A 16,814-nucleotide genomic window follows, 5' to 3' on the forward strand; every position below is an offset into this window, starting at 1 on the left:
CATTAGTGGCCAGCATTTACTCACATGTACAACGTTGTACGTTGTACAAAGCTCGTTAATAACATCAACGCCAGACTTTGTGCGGTTGTAAAATGTATTCATCTCCGGCTTCTATTTGTCACCGGTTTCTCCATCAATGGCTGCGTCATGCTGCTTTGTTGATAGAAGCAGCACGGTCTTTCCTTTCCTCGGAACATGTGATACTAGAGTCACTTGATTATCAAATGCAAATTTACTTGAATAGTGTGGTCTGTTTCTGTGTTGTACAAAACTAAGAGGAATTTCTCTTTTATTCTTACGTATCGTTCCGACTAAAGCAAGCCGATGATTGTTCAGCAAATATTTTGCTAAGCTCACTTTCTGACACACAGTCATCTTCACTTTCACTTGCCTGTCCACCGATTCCTTCCTCCTCTTCATCTTCTTTAAATACTTCATCAATTAGTTGTCTTAAACGTTTTCTTATTCCAATCCATCGACACAGCTATCAAAATAAGCACTGATTTGATCAAAAAGTCACGCGAGGACTGGCGCCTTGGGTAAATCTAACCCGCCAGAGAATAACACACTAATAACTCGGGGTACGACAAAGCTATAACGTGAACTTTCCAGAATTTAGTCCAAGGTCAGGAAGGTAGGTACTGAAGGCGACAGGAAACGAGGGGTGACCCAATCAGAATTATAGGCTAATATTTAAGTCTCGGGTCAAAAACACCCGTGCGCCAGTCTTCGCGGGTTAAGGACATTGGAAATACACAAAATTCCTACTAATAAAAATGTTAAAATTGGAAGCCTTGATATTTCATAGATTCAGTTGAAGTAGAGATGATCATGATGATACGTGATACTGAAAAATCTTTGATAATTCCTATCAGGACATGCTTTAAAGAATTTTGGGCAATCCCAGTATCTTTTCAGTGGTTCTTTGTAAACTTACATTTGTCAAAATTACTGCAACTTGGTGTATATTTATTATTGTACTTGTTTGTTTGATTCTTTTTAGGTAAAGAAGTTTAAAAAAATGGAAAACCATGAAGGATACTTATTTCAGATCCTTGAAAACCCAGGTATTGAAAAGTGGGAGTGGTGCTTCTAAGAGAAAGCCTTATGTTTATCATCAACAGATGTCATTTCTTCTTCCCATAATTGAAAATCGGAGGTAACTGTCTGCAAAAATGTATTTTACATGTAACAAGCTTTAACAGCTTCATTTCTGATAATAATAATCCCGTATTGACTATATATCAAATAGTGAATATTTAAGGTAAACTTAAATATTATACACTGAGCGGCACGAAAAATGCAACACTCAATAAATGATGTATAATTATCTATTTAATCGAAGTGAAGCACTTCAACCATTGTTTTTAGATGGGGTATGCTATTGGCATTGCTTTGCGAGTAAACAATGAAATGTTGATTGCTTATTGCACTAGCCTCAATTATTTTTTCACGCGCAACCTGGAAAACACATCGCTGGATGTGAGCCAATATTTTCCAGCTCTTGTAGCACTTATTGTTGTACCTTTAATTGTTCCCCTTACAATCACACGTGTTTGTAGGATCTTTCTGTGATTTTCTTAATCAGCTTTCTGGAGTAAACATGCCGTTAAGCCCTGAACAAGCTGCGAAAGCTGTTGCTTTGGTGGAAGATGGTCGCAGCATGCATTACGTTGCAGAAGTGTTGAGTACTACACCTTCTACCATTTCCAGAACCGTACGAAGGTACAGGGAAACTGGAGGCTTTGCAAGGAGACCAGGATCAGGCCCGAGAAGAGCAACATCGGAGAAAGATGACCGCTTCTTACAACTTCAAGTTCTCCGCAACCGTCACACCACCGCTATTGAAGCACGAAATTGACTCCACCAAGTTCAAGGGGTCAATGTTAGTGAGAGAACCGTTCGAAGAAGACTGGAAGAAGCCAAACTTCAGTCCAGAAGAGCTGCTTCAGGACCGGAACTCACCAGAGAGCATCGCACAGCTCGACTGCGTTTTGCAAGGGAACATCTTGGCTGGACAGTACAACAATGGGATCAATTGTTGTTCACCTACGAGTCGCGATTTGGCCTCCGATCACCTGACCGAAGAGAGAGGGTCTGGAGAAGGCCAGGGGAAAGGTATTCCCCTTGCACATTCTCATCCAGGACGCCTTTTCATGGTGATTTTGTGATGGTGTGGGCAGGAATCAATACAGCTGCAAGGACGGATTTAGTCTTCGTGGAGTATGGGAGCCTTACCGCACATTGGTATGCGGAGGAAATCCTTCTGGAGCATGTTGTGTCTTTCGCTCCGTTTATTGGTGATGGTTTTACAATAATGCACGATAATGCACGCCCACATGTTGCGAGAATTGTGCAACAGTTCTTGGATGAAACAGAGATTAATGTATGGTTTGACCTGCTCGAAGCCCCGATTTGAATCCCATTGAGCATGTTTGGGACAAGCTGGGGAGAAGAGTCCGTCAGCGCTATCCAGAGACCCTACAGGACCTACGGAACACCCTCCTGGAGGAATGGGAGATGATTCCTCAACAGAACATTACCGCATTAATCAGGAGCATGCCTGAAAGGTTGAATGCCGTCATTGCTGCAAGAGGTGGCAATATATGCTTTTGAAGATGCGAACAGAGGTCCCCGAGATAGTCTCCGAGGTCTGTGAAGTGAAAGTGTGTAACATTAAAACAGAGTGCGTTACCTTTATGAGCTTACTCAAAATTTCCTTGAAATGTGCATCTCTCGCTTAATTTGTTCAATTTGTTTATAATCGTCTTTTCTTTTCATTGTTAGACCATTAGATGGGACCGTACCACAATATTCCATCATAAGATGGTGGATTAGTGTCATAAAAGTGTCATAAATTTAGAATTTAGAATAGAATATATTTCAGTTTATGAAAGAAATTGAAGTGTTGCGTTTTTCGTGCCGCTCAGTGTAATTAATTATATAAATTTTATTGAATAGGCGGACCTCTTGTTTATAATATTTAAGTTTATCTTAAATATTCACTGTTTGCAAAAATGTATTGAGAAAACACATTCTTTTATATATTTCTTTTCATTATTTACTAAGGTGTTGTCCTTATTCTTCTAGGACCACTGGGTCAGGGGAAGGAAATAATGCCGAAAGAAATGACAATGGCGAGCAAGATCCGGAAGATAACTCAGTACCCACAATAATGCCAAGACTCGCACGTGCCGAAAAGGAGAGTTTTGAGGTACAACTGATCAACTTGTTAAAGAACCAATCAACTAATCAACCTCAAATGCCGTCAGAAGACAATGACGCGGATAAATCATTTTTACTATCACTTCTGCCCAAAATGAAAGCGTTAAATCCTTCTGCGTCATTGGCTTTCGAAATTCAAGTCGTGCAGTTACTGCAAAGTTCTCTCTCCGATGGCAAAAACTTAGTCAACCTACCACATGTAAGCCAGCCTTCTGCTTATCATGCAGTAAGAAACCTTCCCTCAACTTCACAAGGTTCAATGCAGCCGATTTTACCTGAAAGAAATTTGAACCCCATGTTCATTACATCTCCATTGCAGTCAACTAACCAATCAGTTTTGTCTCCAGGAAGTGATACTGTGCTTTCTCCAGCTGACATTGACGGTGTTTTAAGTTCAGACAATTCTGTGCTCTCCTTCCATCAATTGTGATTTATGAAAGGTCACTTCTTTTAATGTATATAACCAAATACTGTTAAATATCAGCAAAGCTGGATATTTTTTCTTTAATCTTGTATCTATTGATTTATAAATTATAAATAAACTTACCTTACTGTAACAGATAGCTTTCCTTCAACTCCTGTACATTCTCTTAACTCAGTATTTTTCTTCTTAATACTGCCAAATACAACTGACAAAAGGTAGTCAAACGACATTTCAGACATCCGATAATACTCAAAAAACTTTTCAGGGTACTTTCTAAGTTTGTGGTGTAAAGTGAAAAACATTCCTTCATTCTTTCTATTAGTTAGTAGCGGATGTATCCATAATTTTTTCTGATGCAATCTTCTCTAACTACCATCAAGAAACACAAAATAACAGTTACAAAAAAGGTCAGTCTTGTCATTTTTATGATATAACATATAGCATAAATGAACAGTTATAATATATTGACAATATCACATTTTTATTGGCTTGCAATGCACTTCCACTTCACTCCACAGTGTATACAATACTGCTCGTAGAAGCAGTAAGTTACTGCCAGTGGAGCGCTGGCTTTACTGCAGTGTAGCTGTTGTTTTGAAAACACAGTAAATGTAGCCACCCTGTTTTCCGGCAAAAAATGTGCAGTAAAATACTGCTCGTAGAAGCAGTAAAATACTGCCAGTGGAGTCCTGGCTTCAGACCTCGTCCATTTTCCTTCTGACATGTTAATAGAGGGCTGGACTGAGCTCGATAGCTGCAGTCGCTTAAGTGCGGCCAGTATCCAGTATTCGGGAGATAGTAGGTTCGAACCCCACTGTCGGCAGTCCTGAAAATGGTTTTCCGTGGTTTACCATTTTCACACCAGGCAAATGCTGGGGCTGTACCTTAATTAAGGCCACAGCCGCTTCCTTCCCACTCCTAGCCCTTCCCTGTCCCATCGTCGCCATAAGACCTATCTGTGTCGGTGCGACGTGAAGCCAATACCAAAAAAAAAATAATAGAGGGCTGGGCTGAGTGACTCAGATGGTTGAGGTGCTGGCCTTCTGACCCTAAATTGGCAGGTTCGATCGTGGCTCAGTCTGGTGGTATTTGAAGGTGCTCAACTATGACAGCCTCATTTCAGTAGATTTAATGCCATGTAAAACTCCTGTGGGACAGAATTTGGGCACCGCAGTGTGTCTAAAACCCATCAAAAAGTAGTTGTGAGACATAAAACTTATGGCCACGATGTTATAATATTAATATTATTATTGTTGTTATGAAGGTTGGTTGCACAGTTGTACTTCTTCATAAAACAATAATTACCACCTTTTACTACTGGGAAACAAAATGCTTCTTAGTAGCTGGCCATACCATATTGGATGTTCTTAGAAGATACTGGCTTATTGGTCCTACCGCAAGAAACACCAGGTGTCTGCTGCACTTTGTTGCAAGGTATCGACGTACCATCGTCTGGTGATGTCACATTTATTTCCAGTGTTGACCTCAACATCCTACTAGGAAGATGATTGTCATCACCATCAGTGGTTGTTTCATCACGACTTTTCTAATCCATAAATTGCCAGAGGAAAATTACAAACATTTTAGCAGACTGAAAAGAAAGAGAATAAATGAAGTATATATTAGACGCTACTCATAACTGAAACTGGGCAATAAGATCTACTTTATGTGACCAGTGTCACTCGCAGATTACACCTTGCCTTTTCATGGCAATAAAGTATGCTTGTATTAGAACATTATACTAGCAAACATATCACCTTTATTACTAAAGATATGAGCGTTTTCCACACCGTATGGTTTGTAGTTATTTCTCCACTGCAATCCAGTCTGCTACCTGTTCTATTCAAGTAACAGTTGACCGACCAGTGTAGGCTGCGAGTCCAGCAGTGGTCCATTTCATACCAAAAGACCTTTGTTTTTTAAAGCTTCAAACAGGCAAGGAAGTTCAAGCAGCCTGATGAGAAGGAAATGTTTTTAATATTAGATATCACTGTTAGGTGACATAGGGCTTTGACGGGATAATATACTTGTACGTTACTGTGTATCACAGTTCTAAAAGTATAGCCTAGTACTATGATCGTCTGATGAAAAGTTGCGTGCATGCGGGTTAAGGGGTGTGGAGAGCAAGCATGGCTGCTACACATGCGCTAATCTCAAGTCTTAAGGCTTGACAAGCAACATCGGTTCTGTCCCCGGTGATTCTTGTGAACTAAGATGCTGCTGTGAAGTATCAAACTGGTAGCGCAATTGTGCTTTAGTTACACATTTACTGTAAGTTCTGCATAATGAACGCACATCTCCTTCAAAGAGCTCGCACTGCTAATCAAGACTCGTGTTTGTGGCTTAGTGTAGTATCTGTTACTCGTGCCGTACCTACAAGCTCCAGCAACTTCTTGTGAGACGCAGATAGTATATTTGTAAACAATTGCCTCATTGAAGTCTAATAAAAAGTAGGTTGGTTTTGTAAATTTTCCAGCTAGTTATTCCATTTAATATATGTATACTGCATATATATTTATTGTCTCACTAACCAGCTGTGAAAACTATTTGAGAGGATGGTGAATCGCTGACTCGTGTGCTGTGTGGAGAAAAGATGACTTTTGTCCGAGTATCAGTGTGGTTTTCGAAACATCCGCTCTACCACTGATCGTTCGGTACATCTGGAGAATTATATCCAGGAAGCATTTCTCCAAAAACAGCATTTACTGGCCGTTTCCTTTGACTTAGAAAAGGCCTATGACACCACCTGGTGATATGGTATCCTTTCTGTCTTGCATTATTGGAGATTCCGAGGTAACCTGCTGATTCTTATTGTAGTTTTTTGTTCCTCCATCTGTTCCGTATCCGAGTAGGGAGGGCATGTTTGCAATATCATGTTACGGAAGATGGAGTCCCACAGGGATCGGTTCTCAGTGTCACTCTGTTCATGATTACCATAAACAGCATTATCGCTGCTGCTGTTTCAGCTGTAATACCATCACTATATGTAGACTATTTTTCAGTACTATATAGCTCACAAAGTATGGCAATCGCAGAGTGACAATTACAGCAGAATAGTGGAACAATGGACCATTGACAATGGCTTTTGTGGTTTTCAGTTGCAAAGACCTCTGTTGTTCAGTTCTGCCGGAAGTGCACTCTTGACCCCCATCCTGAGCTTTATTTAGGGGATGTCGCACTTTCTATAGTTGACACTTACTGATTTCTTGGGCCCCTTTTCGATAGAAAATTATGGGAACCACACGTGTGTTAAAAGCTAAATGCACTAAGAAGCTGAGTATTTTGAAGTTTCTCAGAGGCACTACTTGAGGGGGCAGACCATACAGTGCTCCTACAATTTTATGGAGCACATATTTTATCCAGGTTAGACTAAAGCAGTGCAGCATATGGATCAGCAAGGCAAAGCGTCCTTGTGAAACTGAATACCATTCACCATAGCAGAGTTCGGTTGGCAATGGAAGCATTTCGTTCAAACCCCATTGCTAGCTTGCTTTATGAATCTGGTGTGCTGCCTATACACCTGAGGCGCCAACACTTCCTATTGTCCTATACTTTAAATTTGTGACATGCCACTTCACCCAAACTATCCATGAATATTCCACAGCGGAAACCATCGGCTGTACGCTGCTTATCCACGAGCAACACAGCCGGTTGGTATGCACTTGGATAGCAGTCACAGATTGTTTGATGTACCTTCAGTTCCTTGTCTTGTCAGACGACCAAGTAGGGTACCTCCTTGGTTAATACCATAGAGTTAGTAAATAATACACTAGAGGTAACAGCGGCGCCACTGTCTGCAAGAGAATTACTGTAGTGAGTGGAGCATGTTGAAATCGCAGCTGTTTGGCAAAAAGCTCACTCAGTAAATAAAGAAAGCCCAAAAAACATAAATGCAGGACTAAATGTGTGGAAAAAAAAAAGACGATGGTGTTCAGGTGCAGTTAAGTAACCCAAAATCAATTTGCTGTTCATATTATGTGTTTTAACAACATACGTTTAGGAGGAGGGCATGTATATTTCACTAGTTTTTGTGTAAATGACCAGGACTTTGGTATAATTCTGCCCAACGACCGAAAATGTCCTCTCTGTTGTACAAAGCGGATGAGCGAGTTTTTAGGTCTAAAAGCGTTGGCGAGATTTTGGGGTAAAGTAGACAAAATATTGTCATTGCCAGTTTAGACGCTGGATTTCTGAGGCCAAGTTGGTAGGTTCAAGCCTGGCTCAGTCCGGTGATACCTGAAGGTGTTCAGATATGTCAGCCTCTTGTAGATAGATTTACTGGCACATGAAAGAACTCCCCGCTTAAGTGCGGCCAGTATCCAGTAATCGGGAGATAGTGGGTTCGAGCCCCACTGTCGGCAGCCCTGAAGATGGTTTTCCGTGGTTTCCCATTTTCACACCAGGCAAATGCCGGGGCTGTACCTTAATCAAGGCCACGGCCGCTTCCTTCCAATTCCTAGGCCTTTCCTATCCCATTGTCGCTGTAAGACATATCTGTGTCGGTGCGACGTCAAGCAAATAGCAAAAAAAGAAAACAAGAAAGAAAGAACTCCCCGTGAGAAAAAATTCCGACACCTCATCATCTCCGAAAACCGCGTATGTGTAGTTGGTGGGACGTAAAGACAATATTTTTAATATTGTTGTCGATGTTTTCTAAATGTGATTACAAGTGGAAATATGACACTTGGTTGTGGTTTCAGCCTTTTATGGAGTTTTTTATTTAGCTTTTCCTGAAATGTATGATTTGCTTTAAGATTTTAACTTGTAAAATGATTTCCCGTAATGGAAAGGCAGAGTGGTAAAATATATGATTGAAGAGATCTGAAAAAAATACTTCCAATATTCTTTACAGTTTGCTTTACATCGCACCGACACAAATAGGCTTTATGGCCATGATGGGATAGGAAAGGGCTAGGCGGGGGATGGAAGCGTCCTTGGTGTGAAAATGGAAAACCACGGAAAACCACTTTCGGGGCTGCCGACTATTTCCCGAAAGCAAGCTTACAGTTGCGCGGCCCTAACTGCATGGCCAACTTGCTCAGTCAATAATTTATTATGCTTGTATATAGTCCTATATGACATTAAAGGAATAATAATATTGACAAAAGTAAAGGACTCAGATGTTCACCAACATCTAGTCTCTAAATTGTAACATTTGGCAGGGTATGAATGGGGACTGTTACATGTATTGTATGAAAGGAAAGCAATAAACTGTATACACTGAAAACATGTTCAGTAGCTTTTAATACTATAAACACACACAAAAAGTGAAAAACAGAGCACAATTCCAGGCTATCATGCACATCTTTCTGTATTTTCTTTTTGTACCAATTTGCTTTAGGTTGCACCTACACAGATAGGTCTGATGTAAGGCTTTTTTCAGGCGCTTTGCTCTATCAGCCAGCGTTTCATCTTAGGTCTGACACTAGACTCGTCAGAGTGGGATGTGTCAGACCCTACCAACTGACGCTGGGGTGTATGCAGGTGAACTTATCAGAAGCCCATTATAAGAGGCACAGTCTCATAACTGCATATGGGAGATAAATCTCCACAATGGAATTATTGCCCGCCTAGCAATTCCGAAAGGAAATTCTAAGTTCCCACGGACGGAATTAGATATTTTTCCCCAATAGAGCATGCAGCCGTTTGCTCGGTATCATGCGCATGATTTTTCTGGATATTTGCTTTCAAAGGCATGGCCATTCAGTAAAAGGAAAATGTCATCCCTTATATTTCCTAAAACATTAATTTCAGTCTTCTAGGTAAGATCCAAAGAATCTCATTCATGGCGACAGGGGAATCTGTCGCAAAGTCAGCCCAAGTAGGCCAATTCACATGACAATAAGTGTCATGCAAAATATTATTTTATACGCCCTTAAATGAATTTCAAGGAAACATACCTATGAAATGATACACCATTGCCCTTTATGAACCTCTCTATGCAGCTATAAGCCGCGTAGGAAACTGGCATTTTCCTTCAGAGAAGTATATACTTCAACATATCGGAAGCTCCAGTAGTGACAGTGTCAAACAATCCAGCTTTTGCCAAGCAGCGTGCTCGCTCAACTTCGCACGCGGCTGCAGCACCATTGCTGCCCCTAATATATTATTTACTAACTCTATGGTTAATACGATGACCTTAAATAATCCTGCATCTGCACACTGACCCAAAAGAGAACACAGACCGCTCCATTTATGGGAGGCTCTTCCTGTCCATTGTTGGCCGGTATCTGGATTCTGTAGTTGTTCACACGGATGTTTCAAGAACAGAAGTGAAAGTAGGCTGTGCGTTCATTGTTGTTAAGAAGAGGTTTCTTTTTTCTCTACCGGAAACCTGTAATGTGTGCACAGCAGAGCTCTATGCTATCCTTGAAGCTCTGCGGTACGCGCTGTTCAATGAATGTTGGCACTTTTTGCTTTGTACCAACTCCTTAAGTTACAATCGATTGATGCACATTTTCCTTGGTCCCTGGGGCAGCAGATCCAGGACCTGCTGGTTTGCTGTTGGAATGTTAACACTAGAACCACATAGGTGTAGCAAGAAACGAGTTGTGGTCAATAGGGCTGCCAAGGAGGTGGTCAAATTGCCCCCATTGCCTTACAAGGTTCCTGCCAGTGATATGCATTCTCAGTTGAGAAAATTGGTTATGTCTCATTTGGAGATGGAGTAGCAGGCCACCTCTCTTCCAGATAAGCTGAGAATGATAAAGGGAAGTACGGAGGTATGGAAGACTTCCTGTCGGGTTTCTCGGGGAGAAACTTGGGTGTTATGTCGTCTTTCGATCGCCCATGGTATAGCAATGCTCTCATACTTATTGAATGGAGAAGGCCCCCCAGTATGTACTTGAAGCGGTCATTTTATCGTGGTACACATCCTTACAGAGCCTGTGGACGTGGCCCATCTGTGCCTTAGTTTAAAACTTGAGTACCATGTCCCTCATCCTATGAGATGATAAGCAGTCAGCAGACCTAGTCGTCCGTATTATGAGGGATAGTGGCCTATTCTATTGTGTATGAAAGTGTATTTTCCATTTGTTTTTGAATTCTTATTTTATTGTTAACTATGCTTTAATCTATTGACTCTGGTTTTAGTTAGTCTTTGTGCATTTTAATGTGTTATTTCAACTTTTAATTTGAGTGATGAGCCGCACCCCCTCCCATCGTGGACACAAACCCAGTATAAATAAATACAGTGAGAGATTTGAGGCGTAGATCGTGACTAGGACAGGCCAAAGAACACAGCCTTGAACTGGAAAGGATCCTCATTACCAATTAAAAATAGTGAGAGACTAACTCTACAAGTAATAAAATTCAAGTACACGTAATGAGGGTTTATTAATATTGTAAAATAAAGGTAGAAGGAAAGAATAAAAGGAATCAATTAAAAAGATAAGAACGGGTACATACATGAGTAGGCTTGGTCCAGTTGGTGGAATAACGTTGGAATGTGAGCATGACGTTATCAAACTCCAAGATAAAATTAAAATTTTGACGAGCTCACTCTGTTAAATCATTATTGAATATGCCAGTATAAATATTAGTGTCATAGATCAAGCAGGTCATTCTTTCCACGAGTTTAATATCGTATCATCTTTCTCGCACACATTTCAACTCCACCTTCATACCAACAATCACCATAGATAGTCCAACTCCCCACACAGCAAGGAGAAAAAGACCCGAGCAGGAAAAAAATAAAATATGTTAGATATCAGCATGGCACAGAGAAACATCTCTGGACCAAGGAAACAATATAAAATGACCAAAAGGAGAAACCCAGGCATGCGCATAGCCTAAATATAAGAAACATAAACATGGCGGCCCCACGGGTAAGCGAGCGGCCAAGACAGGTGCGAAGGCAAAAGAAACAGCACCGTACGAAAAGGCAAAAATAAGATACAGAAACAATATTAAAATGTAAATTTAGCTGACCGATACATCATTCTTTCACTCTCCTCTCACACCAACATACATGCACACATTCAGATACAGCCGGGATCGGCAACCAAAAACGAGCACAGCGCCAGTCAAAAGGCGAACTCAGTTTCATACAGCACAGCTCCAAGGGCACAAATGGGGTCTCATTAATATCAGAAGTTGCGTGCACAGTACAAAGTAATTAGCTGTGTGATCAGAGAAATCCTGTAGTCATGCACAAACCCATCAGGATTCGCACTTCGTACGACACAAGTGGAAGCTTGCGCCGACACAAAGGACAAACAGTCATTAGGTGGCGGATTACATTAGAATGCACTGCACATGAAAAGAAGTAAACATGAGACCCAAGTATCAACATATCATAATCACAATAACCACAAGAAAACACAGTCCATTCATACAGCAGAGCGAGAAGACGCATATCAATCAGCTATGAATAACAGAACAAATATTACGAAAGAACAGTCGAACAAATAATAATATGGAAGAATTACCATACCTGGGATATATTAACCAGCAAAGTAAAAAAGAGGATGGTAGTATAGGCTAAGTTTGAATCTTTTAAAAACCCTTCTGTAACTCAAAAATGCCACTCCAATCTGCGTGGGGTCCATTTTTATTCTTCTCTCTATACCAAAACAAAGATTTGAGTCAAAGAGACAAAATTAGTATCTTGTGGGAAAGATTGACCTTCCATGTTCACCATCGAGGGAGCTGCCCTCTCTAGTACAATCATGGAAATAGTCGTCATTCATGGTGAGGCCAGAAGAGGCCATTAGCAATAACAGAATAGTTACATTAATGAACTTGCCATGCTGACATGGCTCAGTGATATATATATATATATATCACATCAAAGCCACGAACCTACTCGGTGTCATAGCAGGCGGAGGGATGATACTCCGACGTGGTGCGTCCCAGTTGGCGGATAGAGGGGTCCTCACCGGCTTGCTGGCAGACTTGAGCGTAATAAAATATCTCTCGCAGACCAAACACACAACATCATGAAATCCGCTGGTGTCTGTTCTGGTATCCAGTGACTAGTGGTCTGCGTCTGTTCACCTAGTTGGTGCGGCAGTGAAATATGGCTTGATCTCAACAATCAAGTCTGTAATTACCGTGATCATTATTAAAGATCACCACAACCAACTTCAGCTTGAAGTAATCATGATGGAACAAAAGGAAAGAAATCCGCTACCCTGGATCCCAGTCAACGCATTGGACTTTCCTGGTCATCGGATTCTGGGGGACCAGGAACATCATGAGGAGAAGAGTCGGAGCTTCTCAAAATCTCTTTGCAAACACTACATTGGCACTCTCAATGCAAACACTCTCTTCAAACTTGGAAAACTAAAACAACTCACAGACATGCTGGGAAAATTTCACATCAAAATTCTTGCCATTCGAGAGACACGCTTCATAGATGAAAACAATTTCGACACAGAAAATGACAGGATTTACAAAGGTAAACCTGCTGTCAGAAGAGCCACACCATTAATGTTTGGTACAGGATTTGCAGTACACAAATTAGTCGTGGATAACATCATAGACTTCAATTCCATATCAGAACGTATCTCCACACATTCTCCTTCAAATCAGGTAATAAAGCATACACAATTAGCAGTGCACATGCACCTACAAATGACCATAACAGAAATTTGGGTCACAGAGAAAGTGCCAGAGGAATGGAAATGTGCATTAATCCATCCATTACATAAAAAGGGTGATAAATCAGATCCAAATAATTACAGAGGTATTTCGCTAGTAGCAGTTGTGTATAAAATTTTCTCTAAGGTGCTATTAAACAGGCTAGAACCACAAGCAGATCCACAAATAGGGGAATACCAGACAGGCATCAGAAAACAGAGATCATGCATCGAGCAGATCTGGAACTCGAGAACACTTTTGAAAGTCAGACAAACAAGAAACACGGTAGATACCTTTGTGGACTTCAAAAAGGCGTACGACTCCATAGACAGACAGACGCTCTTTGACATACTGGAAGAATATCGCATTGACAGAAAAACCAGAGCACTTATACAACAGATGCTTACAGACACTACCTCCAAGATCAAGTTCATGGGAGAAATTTCGGAACCCTTCCAGATACACACAGGTGTTCGACAAGGAGATGGGCTCTCACCAGTCTTGTTCAGTATGGTGTTAGACAAAATTATCGGGCAGTGTGAGGAACAGGTTAAAGGAATACAGCTGGGAAGAACATGTGAAACAAAAACAATCATAAAATGTCTGGCATTTGCAGATGACATAGCCATACTCAGCAATTATACACAGGAGGCAAAGGAAGCACTGGAACGCTTGCATGAAATGGCTGCCAAAACAGGTCCACAGATATCTTACGTGAAGACCCAATACATGGAACTACAGAACAACAATATGCACACCATACCTACTCTATATGGATCCGTAAAAAGAGTCGAGAAATTTAAATATTATGGGGAGTACATACAAATAGGAGGATCAAACAAGGCGTCTAACATAGAACGAACGGAACAACTCCAGAAAGCATACAAACTCACATGGTCACATTATAATAAGAAAAGCATATCAAGACAGGCCAAACTTTGCCGCTACAAAACACTTGTATAACCAGAAGCATGGTATGCGTCAGAAACGACCACAATTGGAGCATGAGGTATCATAGAGTCAGAAAAGATAGAATGTAAAATTCTCAGGAGAATATTTGGACAAATACACAGAGAAGGCATATAGATGAAACGACGTACCGAAGAGCTGTACCAGCACACTTGACAGACTCACAGACATGATCATGCAGACTAACTTTCTATGGGCACATACACAGAATGGACAACAACAGACTTCAAAGAAAATCTTTGATGTAGTAAACAGTTCAAGCAAGAAAACAAATTGGCATCATGAAATAGAGGAAGACTTACAGCAGGTGGGGATCAACAGGCAAATGATAGTAGACATAAAAGAATTCAGAAACAAAATTAGGAATACAAAATTTATAGTAGACGAGAAGAAGACAGGCACATTGTGAACAGAACAAAGGAAACAGGAGCACAGCCAAAGAATGAAGAGATTTTGGGAAGAGAAGAGGAAGAAGTGAAAATTTTGTCATCATGAGATATTCAAGTTCAAACACTGTCTATAAGGGCAAAAATGCTATGAATGAATGAATAATACGTCAAAGGTAATGCCTTATCCTGTTTCAATCTTTTTGTATATCATATTTTTAAGGAAATAAGGCATTGCAAAATAGGTCCACTGATTATTTTAAATTCATATTCATTCTTCATCATTATTTTCTAAATTCTAGCCAGTAGACAAATTTTAATTATTATATTTTGTTACGTGTTGTACTATTTGGGGCCAATGACCTAGATGTTAGGCCATTGTAAACAACAAGCATAGTCATTATCATCAACAGTAACATATATTATAGCTTAAATGTTTATTGTGATCAATTTTTATCTCCTTAAATGTTACATTTCTTGGTACTGGCCTGGATTCTACAAAATTGTAGCTCTTCAAGAATTATCAGTTCAAACTATTGGTTACATTTAAGCATCAGAATGTAGAGGGGTTGTATGTTGTGTTGTCTCTCTTAATTAAAGTTGTTGTTTATGTCATCAGTCCATAGACTGGTTTGATGCAGCTCTCCATGCCACCCTATCCTGTGCTAACCTTGTCATTTCTACGTAACTATTGCATCTTACATCTGCTCTAATCTGCTTGTCATATTCATACCTTGGTCTACCACTACCGTTCTTACCACCTATACTTCCTTCAAAAACCAACTGAACAAGTCCTGGGTCTCTTAAGATGTGTCCTATTATTCTATCTCTTCTTCTCATCAAATTTAGCCAAATCAATCTCCTCTCACCAATTCGATTCTGTATCTCTTCATTCGTGACTTGATCTATCCATCTCACCTTCAGCATTCTTCTGTAACACCACATTTAAAAAGCTTCTATTCTCTTTCTTTCCAAGCTAGTTATCATCCATGTTTCACTTCCATACAATGCCACGCTCCACAAGAAAGTCTTCAAAAACATCTTTCTAATTCCTGTATCAATGTTTGAAGTGAGCAAATTTCTTTTCTTAAGAAAGCTCTTCCTTGCTTGTGCTAGTCTGCATTTTATGTCTTCCTTACTTCTGCCATCGTTAGTTATTTTATTACTCAAGTAACAATATTCATCTACTTCCTTTAAGACTTCATTTCCTGATCTAATATTTCCTGCATCACCTGCTTTCATTTGACTGCACTTCATTACTTTTGTTTTGGATTTGTTTATTTTCATCTTGTAGACCTTGCCGCGGTGGGGAGGCTTGCATGTCCCAATGAAGCAGATAGCCGAGCCGCAGGTGCAACCATATCAGATGGGTATCTGTTGAGAGACCAGACTAAGGAATGGTTCATCAAAAGGGGGGTAGACTGGGCGAGTTGGCCGTGCGCGTAGAGGCGCGCGGCTGTCAGCTTGCATCCGGGAGATAGTAGGTTCGAATCCCACTATTGGCAGCCCTGAAGATGGTTTTCCGTGGTTTCCCATTTTCACAGCAGGCAAATGCTGGGGCTGTACCTTAATTAAGGCCACGGCCGCTTCCTTCCAACTCCTAGGCCTTTCCTATCCCATCGTCGCCATAAGACCTATCTGTGTCGGTGCGACGTAAAGCTCCTAGCAAAAAAAAAAAAAAAAAGGGAGGGCGGGAGGGGTAGCAGCCTTTTGGAAGTTGCAAGGGCGGCAGTCTGGATGATTGACTGATATGGCCTTGTAATGATACTCAACATGGCTTAGCTATGTTGATACTGCTACACGGCTGAAAGCAACGGGAAACTACAGTGCAGCCGCAACTAAATCCTGAGAACATGCAGCTCTCTCTGAGTGAATGATGTACTGATGATGGCTTCCTCCCAGGTAAAATATTGCACAGGTAAACTAGTCCCCCATTTGGATCTCTGGGTGGGGACTACATGAGAGGGGCGACCATCAGGAAGATGGATACTGACATTCTGCGAGTCGGAGCGTGGAATGTTAGAAGTTTGAATCATTGTGGTAGATTAGAGAATCTGAAAAGGGAGATGGATAGACTAAAGTTAGATGTAGTTGGTATAAGTGAAGTACACTGGCAGGAAGAACAGGAGTTTTGGTCAGGTGACTACCAAATTATCAACACAAAATCAAACAGGGGAAATGCAGGAGTTGTTTTAGTAATGAATAAGAAAATACGGCAGCGGGTAAGC

At 40.7% G+C, this 16,814-nt stretch overlaps 1 protein-coding gene across 2 annotated transcripts in view; it reads left to right on the forward strand.

Annotated features, from left to right (window-relative positions):
• LOC136876197 (lon protease homolog 2, peroxisomal) overlaps window positions 1-16,814 on the forward strand; it is a 212,228-nt gene that overhangs the window by 5,212 nt on the left and 190,202 nt on the right. Inside the window, exons 2-3 of one of the 2 annotated variants that reach the window (XM_067149940.2) lie at window positions 1,004-1,159; window positions 3,091-3,214. The exons of the other annotated variant lie outside the window; for it this stretch is intronic. The gene's annotated coding sequence lies outside the window, so the exon portion shown is untranslated. The remainder of the gene's footprint in view (window positions 1-1,003; window positions 1,160-3,090; window positions 3,215-16,814) is intronic. 2 annotated transcript variants of the gene reach the window in all.

This window comes from Anabrus simplex, chromosome 6 (genome assembly GCF_040414725.1).
Source record: "Anabrus simplex isolate iqAnaSimp1 chromosome 6, ASM4041472v1, whole genome shotgun sequence".
In the NCBI taxonomy this organism is placed as follows: Eukaryota; Metazoa; Arthropoda; class Insecta; order Orthoptera; family Tettigoniidae; genus Anabrus; species Anabrus simplex.